Source organism: Eupeodes corollae, chromosome 2, assembly GCF_945859685.1.
Source record: "Eupeodes corollae chromosome 2, idEupCoro1.1, whole genome shotgun sequence".
Classification (NCBI taxonomy): Eukaryota; Metazoa; Arthropoda; class Insecta; order Diptera; family Syrphidae; genus Eupeodes; species Eupeodes corollae.
In genome coordinates, this window is record NC_079148.1 from 154,364,262 (window position 1) to 154,378,341 (window position 14,080).

The following is a 14,080-nucleotide window of genomic DNA, read 5'->3' on the forward strand; positions in this document are numbered from 1 at the left end:
ATACAAAATATTAAATAAATTAATTAGTAATAACTCTTAACTAATAAAAAGAAACAAAACAATTCTACAAGCAGATTAGTCCAAAAGCTGTTCGAAAAAAATGAAAAACTGGAAAGTAAATCGTGAAACTTCTAAATCTAAATTGATAAATATTTCAAAATTTTGTAAGATAATTTTATGTTTTAACATCTGATGTTTTTTTTTAAGAACGAACTTTTGATATGTGTGAGACGCCTAAAAAAGTTGTTTCCCTCGAAAATTTGTGTTTAAACTGTAATTTTTCTCCAATAGTATACTACCTGGAGATAAATTTCTTTCGAACAAAAATTCAATGCAAAAGTAGTTAAATACTTTCCTAGAATACTTTTTCGCGAAAGGCAATAAATCAGAGGAAACATTTTAAGCATCCCTTACATTCACGATGTTTGAAAGAGGGAGACATTCCAAGAGAAGTTTCCATTCACGATAGCCCTCATTATAGAGGTTCCAATAAAAGGGTTTTATTAATAGAGGTATGTCCTCTTCAAAAATTAATTGAAATTCTTAAAAGTCACTAATGGTAAACATTTTTCAGTCAAAGTGGGTAAACCTAAGCACTTTTGGATTGGCTTGAAGCACCCTTAGCCGTAGCGGCCATTTGGCTGACATCGTTTTCCATTGTCAGTGGGATATTCTGTTATTTACAGTAAAATAAACATGCATTGACTTATCTCAAAAATACTAGGTTTTTTAAACTATCAAACTGAAAAACCTCTAATTGGAAAACCCTTTGCTGATAGCATAATCTATGCTCATGATAAGAAGTAAAAGTTGTTAAAATATCTCTGGAACTATTTCACTTCCAACTGAAATCTTTTTTCGATTGTCATAAGTTGAAAATTGATAATCATTTGGGATTTAGAAAGCAGCATTCTTGTGAAGATGCACTTAGTATGGTCATTGCAAATTGGAAACAACAACTCGATGCAAAAACAAAAAATGTGTTTTTCTTGATTTAAAACGGGCTTTTGAGATAGTAGACAGAATAGTAGAATGCGTGATAAATCACTATCTTGGATGATTTCCTATCTATCAGGTCGAACGCAAAATATTAAAGTGAACAAGATTTTATCAGATGAAATCTACCACAGGGGTCCATCTTTGGAACTTTTCTGTTTAACGTTTATATCAATGACATCGGCAGTGTAAAACAAAACAGTGAATATGGTTTATTTGCGGATGATGGGTTGTTGTATGTTAGTTGTGATAATTTAAAAGAAGGTGTCGCTTAAATGCAGGAAGATTTTGATTATCCAAGTGTTTGGCTTAAAGCAAACGAGCTAAAATTTAATGTATCGAAAATTAAATTGATAATTATTGATAATAATAAGACAAGTGAAAGTGTGACAAACATTAAAGTTGATAATGAAAACTTATTAATAATAACAGAAGTAAAGTACCTTGGTGTTGTTATAGACAACAAACTTTAATTTAATAAACACATAGACTATGCAGTGCAAAAAATATCGAAAGAGAATAACTTATTGAGAAGAATTCAAAAAAAATATTTCAACCATCAATTCTGTTTTTTGCAATCAAGAAATGATTAATAAGCTTCATCTTCTCCAAAATAAAGCAATGCGAACAATTTTAAAGTGCCATATTTATACTCCAATCGCTTATATGTTACATATGTTAATGTGGCTTAATGTTGAACAAAGAATTTTAATGAATGTTTTACTGTTTGTCTTTAAACTAAAACATAATTTAATGCGTGCTTATCTTTGTCGTTTCCTCAACTATGTAGGTTATGTTCAACCATTATCTCTGAGAAATAACCAAGACTTCCGCCTTCCATTTGCAAGAACAAGTGCAGACCAGAATAGTGTTTTTTTTAAAGGACTTCGAATTTTCAACAGGTTGCCAAATAATTTTAAAATCCGAAACCAATTACAACAGCCTTAAAAGGAACATTATAAACTTTGTTAAACTCCAAAATTAGTAATTGCATATCTAAGTTATTGTTTAAATTATTTATTTATTATTTAATTTAATAATTATTAAATTACATATTTATTGTTAAATTATTTATTTGTTGTTAAATTATTTACATATTGCTCTTTTTAAACACGCACAAACAGGAATATATATTATAAAATGTGTAAATTAATAGTTGGAAAAATTAAATAAACAAACATACATACATACATACCTACTTAAAAAAAACTAACTAATTAGGGAAAAGCTACACTTTTTTAGAATTAGAAAAAGTATTTTTAAGCGTCCAGTGGCTTTTAGCTTCTTGAATGCAAATAAAAAACTTTATTAATATTGAACTTCTTTACTTTTAATGTCAATTTTTATTTTTTAACATGTATTTTTGCAAAAAGACAATCGTTCAAAATGTCAAATGATATGACTTTTCGTATTACATTGTTTGCCAGTGGGTTCACTACTTAAAAACCCAACACACTCGATTTTAAGTGCATTTTTATGTAAAAATGCGATACTAAAAACTTAAAATGGTGTTCCTAATGATAACTAATTTATTTTCTCTCTTGAATTTGTAGTAATTTGTTATTTTATTTGTCCACTCTTTACCTACCTACACAGTACATGCTACATATGTACGCGTATGTCCGAAAAATGGAATTTGTATGATTACAGGTTGTCAAAAATTTTACGTAGGTCGTTATTTTTCACATAATGTACCTACTCAATATTATCTTCTCTTCCCTTCTTTTTTTATTTCATTTTACTTCAATCTTTCGTTCATTTCCAAATTCAATGTAGCTGCCATCCAGATCCAGAGTTCAAATTCTTTTTTAAACACCATTTATTATCCTGCCTCCCAGTCCCAAGCCCAGTCCCAATTGATGTTGATGATGATGATGACGTGATGGGCACGGTTGGTTCATAACGCTCTCGTGATGGTAATGCATGTTCCATTCTACCTGTGGCAGCTAAGAAGTTTAATTTTAAAGTAACTTACTGGGCACCGGCACACACGATATTCCACTATCATACTATCCATACTTGATTCCTCTCTGCTCTAATGTAGAACGGTAAGATTGGTTAATTTTTGAATTGGTTTTTGAATCAGGTTTATCAAGTCAAGGGTTTAAATAAAATGTTCGTGGCTTTTACACAGTATTTTTAAGAAACCCAGAACTATTCATTGTTGATAATCAAAAAGACAATTATTCATAGAAAATGCGTGTATAAAAATTAAGTCTTTCAGTTATTTTCTATGGTTATACATTTTTACTCTAAATATCGCGCCATGAAAAGAATATATATGTATGTAGATAAATTGTTTCTTATTTTGTTGTATTTGTGAAATCTTGAGAAAGGAGAGAGAAACAGAATAAAAATACTTTTAAAATAAAATTAAGTGGGTTGCCACTTCAGAGCATGAGTCCATAATATTCAAATACAAAATATTTATGCATATCTCTAGAGATTGGAAAGGCTACACGTAGACGTAACTAACAGCACAATAACCTGAAGTTAAAAATTCATTTCGCCTTTTTTATTTTGCGCTCGAAGATAACTTGTTTTTTTTTATGATTTTTGTCTTACATAAAGACAAAATACATAAGTTTCTCATTTCATATAGATACATAAATGTACGTAGCTTTGTACACACGCAGATATGTGTATAAATAAAATCGTTTGGTCGTGCAAAAATATTGCACATTGAGAAATTGGAGCTTAAAATAGTTTTGATTGAAAGATACAAAAGTGTATATGTACATACAAATTTTAACAACCTACAACTAGGTGTGGCATTTCTTAAAAGTGGTTCAAGTTTTGTATCGAAGTCCCAGATGAAGACGTCATTATTAAGGGGTTAAATTCTATGAATAGCTTACAAGGCATGTAAATGGTTTTACCCATTTGTTTCTTTTTTTTTTTAAATGAAGGAAGATAAATAACTCTTTTTAGTGAAATCAAGTTTTGGCGCGTTTAATGGTTTATAATTACTGTAACCATAAGTTTATTTAAAAGATTCTTATTTCCATTTAAATTAAGGGTTTATAACCTTATTAGTGCTTACACAATCCTTTTTTGGGGGAATCAAAAATATTTTGGGACAAAATACTTGTATTAGCATATCAGAAAAGTCTAGTTTGAGTTATAAAATTTAAGCTTCTTTCTATTTTTAGGGTGTATTAGCATTTTTATGTTTTTTTATTAAACCTTAAAATAAAAAAGCTTAAACTAATATTTAACAATAAAAGTTTCTTAATTAAACATTCTTTTCTTTTTTGCAAATTTATCCATTTAATCTTTTGATAGCTGAAGACGATTTTAATTTAAGAATTGGGTTAATTTTGAGATAAACATACATTTTTTTAAATAAATTTTACGATTTTTATTATTGTAACGAAAACACAAATTTTAATCATATTTTAATATGTTTAAGAATAAAAATATTTTTTTTTGTTTGTCTTACTCCATTTTCGTTAAAAAACCTTTATTTATATATGGATTTTTTTTTTAAATTCAAAACACTTTTGATTTATCATTAAAATGTACAACAATCTGAAAAATTAAATTAAATTTGGTTAGTTTTTTTTATAATACAAGAAATATCGTATCTATGATTTTGTAAAATAAGCATTTGAATACAATTTGAGGATATAAACTTACCTTTCTTAGCCTACCAATTCTTTTTTAAGGTACAAATTATTTACGTAGATAAAAAAGATATCTTAAACTTATTTTAAACAACTAAACAAAATAAACGAAATGAATTGGAGCATAGCATAAGTTTGATTTTACAAAGAAAAATGTTGGAGAAAAGTATAGTTTTCCGAAATTAACAATGAAAGTATGTTTAAAATAATAAAACTAAGTCCATAACCGGTGTTTTGTAATATTTTTTCTATTGCGCTTTGGGTCCTGTGATTCATGGCCTCTGGTTCAATTCCAAATGCTTTTGGTGTTTTAGTTCAAATTTTTAATGGTTGAGAGGCTTTGAAAATAATTGAAAGAAATAAGAAAAAAATACTTAAAACGTCTTAAATTTTTTAAAACAAAATTAATACTAATTTGTATGTTATCCTTTTTAGTTTAGTTTTTTCTCTTAGTCTATCAAATACTGTAAGTTGAACTTTTATATATGTAAATTGGAGAAAAAGATCTTATTCTCATCAGTGTAAGATAACTTAATATAAGCACGTGATTTTTTCGAGTGTTTAATGGTCTGTTTTGTGTTTGAAAATATCTTGAAACAAAAACGTATTTTCCATGCAAAGTGATGTTAATAAATAAGTGACTAATATATTTTGTAGCTATTAGTTTGCGATCAATTAGCAACCTATTAATTTATTGATTGCTGCCTTAAAATTTGCAGTTTTCAAATGTATTTTTTGTGATTAAAAATAGACATTAATTAGAAAGAACGAATGTGTTTTTATTATTTTTATCAGGAGCATGTATCTATTTTGCAAATATTAAACACATGACTAATCTTTGAAACATATCAGATATTGCTACATTTACATACATATGTGTTTTGTTTGAAACAAGGCAGAGTAAGGAACAAAATGACAGAAAATAATAAAATACTCAGAATTTTGAAAATTAAAATTAACAGAATTTAAAACCTCTCCTAATAATATGTGCTTACACCAAAGCAACATTTCAGAAACATTGTTTAAAATAACGTTTTTGAAATGTTTCTCGTTTGTTTCAAAGAGTAGAAAATAGACTGTTTAAAGGTAACAAGTGTTTTATCATTTATTTTATTTGCTAACTCATCTTTTTCATAATTTATGTATATGTTCCGACCTTTAGGCACATTTTCGGCTTTTTGTATTTTATTTTTAAAATCTTCGTCTTCGGATCTCAACAAAAATTGCATTTCATCAATTGAGTAACATTCTCGTTGCTCCACACTTTTTATGACATTTAATATGTACATTAATAACCAATGACGTACACATTTTAGAATTATTTCAGAAATGTTCCTTTGTTTCAGATTTTTTTAAAAATGTTTCTTTCGTCTATAATTTTGTATAAGCTTAATTCTTCTTCACTTATTTTATGTCCAAATTTGTAAAAAAAACCTTAAAGAAATGTAGAAATTATTTCTCAAGTAAATATAAATGATCAACTTTTATTTTCTCAAAGTCCAATAAATACAAAAAAAAATTAGTATAGCATACTGCTTATAGCGTTGTAAAGCGCGTGTACCTTTTAGGCTTGACAAATAATTTTAAAGCACCAAAGACACTCGACTTCCGCATCATATATCTAAATTTACATATTTAAAGAACTTATTTTGTACTCTTCTAAGTAGTACAAAAAAAACTAAAACTAAAACTAAAAAAATATATCCATTGTTGAGTAAAATTTGTTTTAACAAACAAAAGAGCTGACTAGCGAACCTTAAATTATTTCTTCTGCTAAAATTTGTTGCATTTCAGATTATTTGTTTTCTTAAGATTGTTAGCCAATTAATTTCAGAAATTGAAATTAAATCAAAGTTGTGTGCCATATATGTATATTTTGAACATTTTAGTTGCTTTTTGAAAAAAAAAGTAAAACTTCTTTGACCAAATATATGTGTTAAATATAACATCTTATGTTTACATTACCCACTCTATCAGGATTTGTTTGTTAAATTTAAAGGAAATAATCGCATATTTTAAAATACAAAATAATAAAAAAAAATATTACAATTTAACGGCAACAAAATATATTTTCCAAATGTATTTATTTTTTAAAACTTTATCTAGATTTCGATTAGTATTCACTTCGATGTAGAAACTATGTATGAAACATCTTACCTTGATTTTATTACTTTATTTTTTATTTTCAAAACACATACTCCTTGATTCAAAAAGAATCTTATTTAAATGTTTTTGTATATTTGGTGGACTTAGCGCTAATATTAACTTCGGTAAGCTAGCTTTATGACGTTATATTTCACTCATACAGCTAGATAACCAAAGAGAACCATAGCACAATTTAAATATATTTTTTATTTTGTTATCTGAAAATAAAGTTTCTTAAATTTTGTATCAATATAATTTAAATATAATTCACACAATTTTAAAAATATGTACAAACTAAACTAAACACACTATATGCACAAAATGTGCTATGAAAAGTAACACATTCATTTTTAATATATTAACGTAATTTTTGGTATACAAAAAACAGAAAAAAAATGTATGTAAATAGAGAAACAATTATATACAATTAGTTCTAGACTGGAGGACAAAACTCCACTGAAGACTAAATAATTCTTCATTTTTTTACAAAGTGAAAAGAAAAATACACTTTGTTTCCTGATGGTTAAGTAAGTTTGCATTCTTTAGGTGTTTCGGTTGGTCAAGTGACTGGAACGATGGAATAATTCAGTTTTACTTTTTGGTCAACCATGAATTTCTGTTTTCAGTTTCATTAAAATAAAAAACAAACAAAAGTCAAATTAAAGATCGAGTTCTCATCATAAAGGCCTTTGGTCTTATACTCACTAAGTCTTATAGCTTGCAAGTTGTTGTTGTTATTTTTGCTATTATCATACAAAAATTACACTTTGGGCGTTGTTTTATTATAAAAAGAAAAAAAAACTTTTCAAAATCTTCAAGGGTCATTTCGAATGAAGATGAACTAAGAATTTATTTATGGAAAAAACAACAAAATCTGAATTGTATTTATAATTTTTTCATTGTTAAAAAATTGTGGGTTGAATGCGTACATTCAACTGCGTGGGTACTTTAACTGTTGATTGTTCTTTAATTTAATGAATCGGAAAACAAAAGAAAATGATAGAATCTTTTAAGCAAAATCAAGATATAGAAATGTTATATGCTAACAAAACAAAAGCAAAACCGCAAAGTTCTTTAGAAATCAAAGACGAGCTTATTTAGTTCGAATGCATTGCATCGTCTTACTCGAGTTAATGAACTTCCGTGGGAATAAGGAAAACTTTTATAATGAATACGAGTCATTGATTCTATTTAGAACAATAAGTAATTGTAGGATTTAAGAAAAAAGGTAAATTAGAAATTTAAGCTATTTTCAAAGAAAAAGAACAGTTTGGAGAAAAAAAACACGATTTAAAAAAGTCTTCATTAAATGTTAAACATTGAATTTTGAGGAAATTTACTCTAAGAATAAAATAATTTAAAAGTCCGTAAGCAACACAAATTAAGTCAAACTGATAATGGATTTTTAAATATTATCAAGACAAATTTTAAATCATTTAAAGTATTACCAAAGAGAGTTGAAATCTTTTGATACAACTAGAATAAATCAGCCGGTTCTATATGTTTACCTAAAAATCTTCATATTTTAAGGAGTAAGCATGCACCTTTCTAAAAAAAATACAATAAACTAAACAATATTTAAAATATAAATTTTATAACAATCCTGCTTTGAAAACTTAGTTTACGAGTAATATTTAATTACTGATAAAAAACACTAAATACAATTATTTCTATTTCAAACTCTTGCCACTAAAATTCTTTGACAAATTTCAATATCTCTAAGACAATTATGGAAAAACCCAAGTATTATGTTTTTCTTTGAGAGTTTCATATATTTATTTGAGTTTAAAAAATGTCAGATGTTTTTGAATTTACTATACGCAGACATTCATTTGGGTGTATAATAAATATCCTTATAGACCTTTAAGTTTAACAATGATATCTTTTTAATGGGACTTCTTGTTTTTCGCTTGGAGTTATTATTTCACATGGAGTCAAGCCCTTTCCACCAAATTATCATAAGCGCGAAAAAATATGTATCGTTGGCTACGAACCAAAAGCTTGCTAGTCGAAGAAACCATTTATGCCTTTAGACATTATTGAAAATCAAATTTGCTTTAGTAACAAATAAAGCCATTTAACCTATTGCCACATTTTAGGTTAAGTTAAATTAATAAATTCAGTTTGATTTTTATTTAGAATGTGATACGATAAAATGGCGGAAAGGTGTCAATAATTACAAGACGTATACAAAAATGGTAGAAATAGTAAGAACTTACTTGCATCTCTGCAAATTTCAACGCATTCAAAATTTCACTTTTTAAATATATTTTAAAGAACAAAATATTTTAAACTAAGTTTTTCTTTATGTTCTGGAGACATCTAGCCTGGGACCTAGATGGCTCCAGAAGTATGTTGGTTTATCAGACCATAGCACCAATTTAAGTAAAGTAAGTCATGTTCTCGGTTTTGTAGACGGATGTCTTAATTATAGTATGAAAAAAACAAACGTCTTACTCTTTTAAAACAATTTTTTTCAGTTCCATCTACAAATTTTTTTTAAAGTTAGAAGTTTTCGTTTACAAACTTCCGAAATACTCTCTTTGATTTCTTTTGATGATGATCCAGAACACCAGAACATGTTTTTAGTTAGTTTCATAAGTAACAAAAAGTTTAAAGTAATAATTAAAAATATTCCATTATTGTTAACAGGTGTTAAGTTAACAAAACACGAAAATATGTTTTGAGTAATTTGTTTTCTGATGGGATATTGGAAATGCGTCGTATAGGTATGGAAATTTGGCGGCAAAACCTCGACATTACATACGAATATGTAAAGATAAAAAGTCTCCCGCAGTTACAAACAAAAGGGGATACTTATCTCAATTTTGAATATAGTTTTCAATATTTGGTTTCTTAAAGTCTAAGCTTGAACTAGTTTAAATTTAATTTTAATGTAAAAATAAAAATGTTCAATTCAACGAATAAAAATTCAATGCTAAAATACTTCTGCCACAAAAAAAAAAAAAAAAAAAACAAGTTAATATATTTAATTTGGTTTCATAACGTTTTAAACAAGTTTGTACATATTAACGTTTAGTTATGTCTTAACTTAATAGAAACTTTCAAGTCGTTATAAAAATCAACAACTAGCAATATTGACTCACTCACTTAAATTTCACCAGAATTGGTGCAAATTGATAAATATTTAATTATTTAAAGCGACCTCTAGCTTGCTTTTACCGCTTAAAACTAACACAATTTAAATTCGATAAATAATTTAAAAAAAAGCTTATACCTATCAAGTTAGTGACGCATCTTAAATTCTCGCATGCAAACATCCGTACATTTATGTGAAAATATGACAAATAAAGTAAAAAACAAAATTGCAAAACTATTTTCATTCCATTATTTTTATTAACAAAACAAGTACTATGTAAGTATGACTGATCGCGTAGAGTAGTTACATTATGATCATCGCAATAATCATACCTACAGAGCCAAGCTAATAAGGAAGTCCAACAACCCCACTACAAAAACACGTTAACTCCGGCTAAGCGCGAGCTTCTATACTTGCGGCCATCGAACGTCAACGTTTTTTCCCATCAAAGCATCGGGAAATTTTTATAACTTATTTAAATACCACGTGGTGGTGTGATATTTATTTAACAACTACTATTATTGCGCTAATAAAATTTGTATTGTTATATTTAATTTAATAAAATTATGTTGCTTACCTTCCACGAGGTCACTCTCTTCTAAAAGTGTCCCATCATCACACAATATTCAAAAAATATAAAATTAGAACTTAAATTCGGTAAAATTACTCGTACTTGTAACACATTTAAAAATCAGAGGTAAGTTAGTAGTTTTATCATCATGAGGTCCGTTTTCTAATATTTAGGATATTTTGAATTCAGAAAAAATTTCAGAAGCCGGATGTAGTAGGTACGAAATTTGTGTTCACACGAATTAGTTATGATAACGTCATGGGTTTATTTTTAGTTATAATTTAGGACAAAATTTTGAAAGAAAATATTTTTTTAACGAGAGAAAAAACTTTTATATTTCGAAAGTAATACTTTTTTAAAAAATATCTCGATCATGAAGAAGAAGAAAATACCGTGCAAAGTCAAATACTGTAGGTATAAAAATTGTAAAAAGATCCGGGCTCAGAAAATAAATAAACTTGGCAATATGCTCGGATTCACTTAATTTGGTATTTCCTTCAACGCCAAACACTTCTAGACTAATTTTAGTTTCGGTTTTAAGACTTCGATCGGGCTCCAGATCAATTCTCGAAGTGATTCCATACCTGTGCTGTGCGACGACAACGACGCGGACGCCGACGACGGCAAAGATAGTTTTGTTGTTGGATTTCTCATTCTCAGTTAATGTTGTTAGTGTTGTTGTTTTAAGTTCGTGTGTTTCGTGGATCGTGTATTTTGTTACCTGTTATACCTAGCTACAGGTATGAATATACAATGGATGGAAAAAAGGTGAAGTCTTGGTCGTAATATAATTTCTATCTTACCTTTATTGATTTTTTTCTTTTCTTCAATAAATGCGGGAGTTAAGAGAATAAGAGAGAAGGAGAGAAACCAGTTTTCAGCATTAAACAATTTTTCAAATGAAAAGCAAAAGACTAAAGGTAAGATAGAATAATACAACAACAATATCTCAAAGATTCAAAGCAGAGAATGGACAGCGCAGAGTTAGCAGCAGCAGCAGCGGCAGCAGCGGCAGAGCAGCGCTGTAAGAGCGGCAACGTATAAAAGACAAAAAATCAGTTTGAACGTAGAGATTTTTTCTTTTAATTTTTATTTTTATTATTTTTGAGGTACCTCTACACTACCTACTCCCATCTAAATAAATAAATGTGAGAGTATCTGATGGATACTTCATATACAGGTAGGTATGTATATAAAGGTAAAACAGAAAAAAAACACGTAGGTAAAGTATCTAAGCAACTATGTACAGCAAAAACCTCTCGAATGGATCTTGTATACCTTTGCAATGAAGAAGAAGATGGTGAATGATAATCGTTTGTATATGGATTGGATTGATGTGGACTCGGTGGAGGCATTTTTCGGTGTACATTTCTTGAGATTTTTTTTTTAACTTATTTTTTTTTGAAATTTAAATTTTCAAAAAAATGTGAAATGCGGATGAACTGTGAAGAATCAGAAAAACAAAAAAAGATAACAAAAAGAAACAAAAATTAAAAGGAGTTAGGTTTTTTGGGTATAATGATTTTTCTTCTTGATATTTTGTTAGGTTTTTGGTGGTTCCTTTTGTTTTTTTAATTTGTTTTTGGTTTTCAAAAGTGGATGGGGCGAAGGAGGAGGGGTCATTTTTTGTAACAATATATTAAAAGAGAGAGAACAAAAAAAAAAATAAGAATGCCATAAAAAATGCACATACCAATGTAATCGAACCGAACCGAACCTTAGTCGTCGCGTCCGTCGACGTTCGGTCGTCCGGTCCGTCATAAGTGATCTTGACCGGTGATCGTATATATGGATGCGAACACGATGAAGAAATGTTACTCCTTTCAAAAAATTTAAATAAATATAAATACAAAAACATTGCATTTCACAGCCTTACTTTATGTGGGTTGAAAAGGTGGCAGGTGTCAAAGTGCCAGTGTCAGTGCCAGGTGTGAAAACATAAATCACAAGATGTGTGATTTTTCTAAAACACTATCTGATCTCTGAAAAATATTATGGTTTGAAATCAAAATCGTTGAATCATTATTGGATCTCTATATTATATTTTATTGATTTCACTTTTCACAGAACGGACGTTCGATAGTGAGGTGATGTCATATTTTATTTTCAGATGCCTAATCAGATGATATCTTGATCACAAAAGTGATGACTTAGTAATATATGTATTGTTAGTTTAGTTATATGTAAGTATCGTTTAAAAATATAGAGATGTTATGATACTGAGATTGCTGGGTATAGTAGACAAGAATTTTTCAGTTCCATATAATATTGGATTAATCACTTTTATTATTATTTATTTTTTATGGACATGTACCTAGAGTTGTAGTAATAATTGTTTTTAATTATATTTTGCAACATATTATGTATTGGGTGTTTTTTTATGAGCTTGAGAACTTTAAGTGTGTAATAATACTAGACAGAAATATTGTTGGAATTCATTTCTTTTAGTAAAACTGTTAAATAATTTCATTACATTTTTGTTTTAATATAATTTAATCAGGCCAATTTTTCACTAGAAAATTACCTTCCATTACGTCAAGACCTGTTGAGTTGGCGGCAAAAACCAATGACTTAAAAAAGCTCCTTATCAAATTTTGTCGATGTTTAGATGATAAAACAAAAAATCATCAAATGGTGTTTCGTTAATGACTTGAGAAGAGCTTTAAATCCATCGAGTTTAATCAGAAAACAAATCAATGCTCGAAACAAAGACTATGAACTTCACGCCACAGATTTATGTGCTTTATAGCAAATGTCCTATACAAGGGCTTATGACAATTATTAAAATTATTTTAAAAATAAAACAAACCATTTGAGATATTTCAAAAATCTTATTTTTGACTTGAAGTAGAATAAAAAAATTTATGAATGGACTCGACTTTGCAGCTGTAGATTGCTTAGACCCAATTTTCGTTAGATCGGGTACACATTTCGTCTAAAGCGTTTGCTATTTCATGTTCAATGTTATAGTTTTGAGCACTTTAAACGCCATGCATCGGATTGTTTGCGTAAACCAATGACTTAACGTAGCCATAAAGAAAATAGCCTAGAGGTACAAACGACGCGGCCAATCGACGCTCATCAAACTTACCAAAAATGTGGCTTGTGGCATTATGCATCGCCTTAAAACCATATGTGGTCAAGTCAATTCCGATATCTTCCAATTCGGGCCAAAAATAATAAGTAATTATTACACGATAGCGCTGGCACTGAAGATAATTTTGGATTGAAATGTTGGTGCATCTCTTCCAAAATTGGAGAACTTACATCACTTCAAATAACCCATTGGCTTCAATTTTGAGTCACCTTGATGCTGTAAGGGTCTGTTTTCTAGGGCGAGAATTGGGACAAAATTCAATTTAATATAATTTTTAGACCTTGCATGTTCGCGTACCTTATCAGGATGAAAATGTTGAACTTGCTGAATAAATTGACAATGACAGTTTGATGATTAATAAATAGGTGTGTTCACAGCTTGAATATAAAGTTGTCGAGTCCCTATTGGAAAACTCGGTATTATAACTTTCTGGTCAATTGAAGGTGTTTTTCTCAGAACTTCTACAAAAGTAGGGTGTATTCGCAATTCCATATTCCTCATTTTTCTTATTTTTTATACTTACATCGCAAGTTTTATAGAAAAAA

At 28.5% G+C, this 14,080-nt stretch overlaps 1 long non-coding RNA gene across 1 annotated transcript; it reads right to left on the reverse strand.

Annotated features, from left to right (window-relative positions):
* Positions 1 to 11,740: 11,740 nt before the first annotated feature.
* Positions 11,741 to 12,388, reverse strand: LOC129947189 (uncharacterized). The gene is made up of 3 exons (XR_008781692.1): positions 12,315 to 12,388; positions 12,132 to 12,258; positions 11,741 to 11,880 (listed from the first exon to the last, which is right to left on the reverse strand). It is a non-coding gene; the product is annotated as an uncharacterized LOC129947189 (long non-coding RNA).
* Between the last annotated feature and the right edge of the window lie 1,692 nt (positions 12,389 to 14,080).